The following is a 6,000-nucleotide window of genomic DNA, read 5'->3' as shown; positions in this document are numbered from 1 at the left end:
TAGAGGCATCAGTAGCCAATGACAGTGAGCTCTCACACTGCCTATAGAGGCATCAGTAGCCAATCACAGTGATGTCTCACACTGCCTATAGAGGCACCAGTAGCCAATCACAGTGATGTCTCACACTGCCTATAGAGGCATCAGTAGCCAATCACAGTGATGTCTCACACTGCCTATAGAGGCATCAGTAGCCAATCACAGTGAGCTCTCACACTGCCTATAGTGGCATCAGTAGCCAATCACAGTGAGCTCTCACACTGCCGATAGAGGCATCAGTAGCCAATCACAGTGAGCTCTCACACTGCCTATAGAGGCTCCCATAACCAATCACAGTGATGTCTCGCTACCTATAGAGGTGACAGTAGCCAATCACAATCATCTGTTACAACGTTTATAGAAAAGCCGAATGTGCCTTTTTAGTCCGGTTATTGGTGAGGGGGTTGGTGGCCAATACCACGTTTGGCACATTTCACTGCGGAAGCAAAACCAGCGGGCGGTCTGTCAAAAGTCACCAATTACCGGTTGAAGGGATTGCCCTGAGGGGATCTGTTTCTGCCACCGCCTCCGGGGGTAGCGAGCTCGAATGTTGCAGCTGTCACGCAGTGCATCGATGTTCATGTCACCGGCTCCGAGTGTGTTATTTTTACAACTCTGTCGTGGGAACTGGAGAACAATGTCATCACGCTACGTCTCCTCGGTCCGGTCGCTTCGAAGCCAATCGCAGTGACCTCACTGTTTGTGGCCAAGATGCTTCTGAAAAAGAGATCTTTAGCTCCGTGGACCTTACCTGGTCAAATACAAATTGTATCTACACTATAGGAACCTCATTTGCCAGTAAAAATATGATAATTGGTTTTTTACCCTTCTATCTGGCAACAAAACTGACACCTTTTTACAAGGAGTCATGTTTGCATAGACCACAATACCTGCAGTCATAATACAAACAAAAGATGTAACTCTGATGATGTGCACTGTCCTTGAAGTTGATTGGTCCACACCCGAGACAGCTTTCCTGGTCCAACCCATGTGAGACTAGGCTCTAAGGAAAGCTGTCTCGGGTGTGGACCAATCAACTTCGAGGACAGTGCACATTATCAGAGTTATGTCTTTTGTTTGTATTATGACTGCAGGTATTGCGGTCTATGCAAACATGACTCCTTGTAAAAAGGTGTCAGTTTTGTTGCCAGATAGAAGGGTAAAAAAAACAATCATCATACAAATTGTATTTTGCCTCTCGGCTGCCCATCATGATAAACTCACACTCGCTTCGACCTAGGAGATTCGACCGTGTCCGTCTGGTGCTCGCTGAGTTGCATTGGCTTCCAGTTGCCGAACGAAAACATTATAAGGTGGCACTCATTGCGCACAAAGTGCTTGCCTCAAATGAACCACAATACGTTGAACCTCTTTCGCACCGTACGTAGCCAACCATGCCGATGGTAAGTGCGCAGGGAAGGACAACAAACGAAAACACTAAAGAAATTCCTTTTCAATCTAGATGATTTAAAAGTGCATAGCTCCCTTCGGCGTCCCGTTATCGGAAGAGCGTTCCAGACGGCCGCAGAAACGCATCTGAAAGCGCCGCGTGATGCGGTGACGACGACTAACCACAGTTCGCGTGATGATGGTTCATGCTCCTTAACGAGATCACCCGAAGTATTGTGGGTCCATTTGTGGCGAACGCTTTGTGTGCGCGCACGAAGGGACACGCTCGGGACAGACGCATCGTCGTGTCTTTTGGCAATGCAATAAATGTCACAAGTTCACCGAGTTCACACAAAACTGCTTGCCACAAATTAATCACGGTACATAGCTGGATCTCGTCAAAGGAGCAGAAAACCATCATCACGCGAACTCCGGTCATCATACCTATTACTGGTAGGAACCTCCTGGTTCCACCAGCCCACAGGGGATTATTGTGTCCGTCGTGCAGGGAGGGGCTGGGTGGGGAGGGAGGGGCTGGGTGGGGGGTGGGAGGGGTGGGGCTGGGTGGGGAGGGGCTGGTCACCCCGTGGTGCCCTTATAAAACTCAATGTTTAACCTACTCACGCCGGCTTGTGCCCGCCCTCACAGTCGGGCATATTTGCGGAATACACCACGCCGCCGTTGACCCTGCAGGCCATTGACCGAGCAACCCAACGTTCCTACCAGCTCCCTCCGCAGGAATGTGTTAACAACCCCTTCTCAGTGCCCCACCTTATTACAGACCAACTCAGACCTTATTGGTCACCCCGTGTCCTTCTACATCTCTATGTTCATCTGACAAATTCCCATCACAAGGGAGAAACACAAACAAATCGACAATCACCACTAGTACACTCACCACTAGTACACTCACCACTACTACAATCACCACTACACTCACCACTAGTACACTCACCACTACACTCACCACCACTACACTCACCACTAGTACACTCACCACTAGTACACTCACCACTACACTCACCACTACACTCACCACTAGTACACTCACCACTACACTCACCACTAGTACACTCACCACTAGTACACTCACCACTACACTCACCACTAGTACACTCACCACTAGTACACTCACCACTAGTACACTCACCACTACATACCTGTCAACCCCTTATCAGTACCTGCCTTACTACAGACCAATTCAGATCGTATTGGTCACCCCGTGCCCCTTATAAATATCAACGTTCATCCTACAAAGTCCCATCACAAGAGAGAAACATAAACAAATCGACACAAAATGTTTTGTGGCCCGTATTGAAACGGCTGTATGCCGTACGGACCTGAAAACTCAGTTTCCCTGTACAAGAATACGGGGTAAACCGTGATGGGTTGACAGCTATGGAGTTCTACGCTGCCCACGTGGGAACGTAGGGTCAGGAACATTCTGCAAACAGGTTGATAACTGCTCTCCTTTTCAAGCCAAAACTATTTAAACTAAACTGTTTTTTTTTTTCTAGATTTGAAGCTTTCGTGACTGCAAGGATTCATATTCTTAGGTTTTTTCTGTAAAGTCACGTAGGTAAAACATTAAAATTTATAAAAGTAAAATAAAATAAAAATCACGACGTTTCGGAGGTAACACAAGCTTCCGTCTTCAGGTACACTTATTTTGCCAATCTTATTTGACAGACAACTATTACAGGTTATTGATAGACAGCCAGGCTTGTTTTACCAAGTTTAGTTGTTTTCTCCTCTTCACACTGTTATGTGGGCCAGGTTTAGGCACAAACCGTACCTCTCCATAACAAAGGCTCACCCTCTTAAGCCTCACCTTACCATATGAATAAAAAGTGTGCTGCACTTGGCCCTCCCCCCTCTCCAACCATTATATATATACGGAGTGGTAGCTTATGCAATCTCTCATTTACTTGATACAGCTGTCGTGGCTGTGACGGTTCCACCTGAAGACGGAAGCTTGTGTTGCCTCCGAAACGTCGTGATTTTTATTTTATTTTACTTTTTTTAATTTTAATGTTTTATCTACGTGACTTTACCGAAAAAACCTAAGAATATAAACAGTTTTTTGTTTACACCAGGTGAGGCCGACTGAGCTACTTTAAAGCTCTTTTCAGGGGCAACCTGGCCACAAATGATAGCTCAACAACGTGGGTTGTCATCACGTGGGAATGTAAAGCAGCCCAAACAACTCCAAAACGCACGTGAATTCTAAATGTGGATGGGAATAGCCCGCAGGAATCAGCGAAAAATCCACGCGACCACAGGGAGAGAGACACGTAAACTCCAAATATACAGCAGGCATCGTCACGGTCGGAGTCGAACCCACGACCTCCTCCATACCAGGCGAGGTAGTTAACATCTCCTAGCCACCGTGATGATGAGAGAGACACGCAAACTCCAAATATACAGCAGGCATCGTCAGGGTCGGGATCAAACCCACGACCTCCTGTATACCAGGCGAGGTAGTTCACATCTCACCACTGTGAGAGAGACACGCAAACTCCAAATATACAGCAGGCATCGTCAGGGTCGGGATCGAACCCACGACATCCTGTATACCAGGCGAGGTAGTTAACATCTCACCACTGTGAGAGAGACACACAAACTCCAAATATACAGCAGGCATCGTCAGGGTCGGGATCGGACCCATGACCTCCTGTATACCACGCGAGGTAGTTCACATCTCCTAGCCACCGTGATGCTGAGAGAGAGAGAGACACGCAAACTCCAAATATACAGCAGGCATCGTCAGGGTCGGGATCGAACCCATGACCTTCTGTATACCACGTGAGGTAGTTAACATCTCCTAGCCACCGTGATGATGAGAGAGAGAGACACGCAAACTCCAAATATACAGCAGGCATCGTCAGGGTCGGGATCGAACCCACGACCTCCTGGATACGAGGCGAGGTAGTTCACATCTCCTAGCCACCGTTGTCTCGGCCCCAAAGCAGAATTGTTCCAATATATGTTGCAATAATAGCCATGAGGGCCAGCAAGGAAAAAAAACAGCAATTGGCAAAATTTCTCCCAAGGGCCCCCCCAGTGTGTTCAGATTTCCCAACGTAAACGCCCGCTTGGGGAAGGCGTAAATATTTTGGCTACCTCACCCACCGCGCTCCCAAGATTATAAAAAAAAAAAGACACGCGGTGATTAATTGGTGCCCGAAAAAAGCAACTCCGAGAGAGAGAGAGAAACACAAAGAAGCCCATTCACTTGAGCTGTCCACTCCATGGGCTGTTAGTGATGGCACATTTGATTATTGTTTTTTGAAAGGGGGGGGGGGGTGGCATTAGCACCAGAAGCTGCCAACATAAAGGAAAGTTATGTAGTGAGTTCGTTTTTTATGAAAGTGTGGAAAGGGCCTCAAGTGTAGTGGCTTGTGCAACATTAAACAGAATCGATATAAATAAAGACCTTAATCGGTATGGCTCAAAAATCCTCTAGGGTACTTCGCGACAGGGTAGAAAGATGACATTTGGTACGTTGGTAGCTTTTAGGATACAAACAACAAGAACAATCTGAATCCGAGATTTGTCATTTTAAGGCCCTCAAATCTCGATTTTAAGTGCACCATGAACATGTTGGTGCCTGGTGTCATTCGGGAACTGTTCAAAATATAAGATTGCGGGGTTTTTTGTTTGATGCGTTAAACAGCGAATCATATTAAAGCGAAGACCATTGTTCTATCTTTTATTGTTTTTGAGATATTTGGGGTTCGAGTGGGTTAGAACGAAACAATCCGCATTTTATGATGCTCAAATTTTGAATAGTTAGAAAACGGTAAGAAATAAAAGAGCTTCCTCTTAAGAGTATTAAGTTAATGAATTTTTGTTCTTTCAAATAAAAAAAACTGACTCTTTCAATTGAGCGGTTTACGATTGGTACGTCTTTAAACATAAGACGTTGAGTCAAGTCGTCAACAATTTTAGTTTCGTGGAAAAATGCAAATTTTTGGAAGAGTTATTAGTGTCTGTTCGTAGATAACAAATTGGAAAACAGAGTTGTATCAGTAAATTTCGATTTAAAGCTTTCGTGACTGCAGGGATTCATCTTCTTGGTTCTTTCGGTAAAGTCACGTAGAAGGGAAATAATAAAAGAATAAAAATAAAACACAATAAAATTTCGATGTAAAGCTTTCGTGACTGCAGGGATTCATCTTCTTGGTTCTTTCGGTAAAGTCACGTAGAATGGAAATAATAAAATAATAAAAATAAAACATTATAAAATTTCGATTTAAAGCTTTCGTGACTGCAGGGATTCATCTTCTTGGTTCTTTCGGTAAAGTCACGTAGAATGGAAATAATAAAATAATAAAAATAAAACACAATAAAATTTCGATTTAAAGCTTTCGTGACTGCAGGGATTCATCTTCTTGGTTCTTTCGGTAAAGTCACGTAGAAGGGAAATAATAAAAGAATAAAAATAAAACATTATAAAATTTCGATGTAAAGCTTTCGTGACTGCAGGGATTCATCTTCTTGGTTCTTTCGGTAAAGTCACGTAGAATGGAAATAATAAAATAATAAAAATAAAACACAATAAAATTTCGATGT

Source organism: Lethenteron reissneri, chromosome 16 (genome assembly GCF_015708825.2).
Source record: "Lethenteron reissneri isolate LAM-NWPU_2019-01 chromosome 16, ASM1570882v1, whole genome shotgun sequence".
Lineage (NCBI taxonomy): Eukaryota > Metazoa > Chordata > Hyperoartia > Petromyzontiformes > Petromyzontidae > Lethenteron > Lethenteron reissneri.
Note: the sequence above shows the minus strand (reverse complement) of the source record.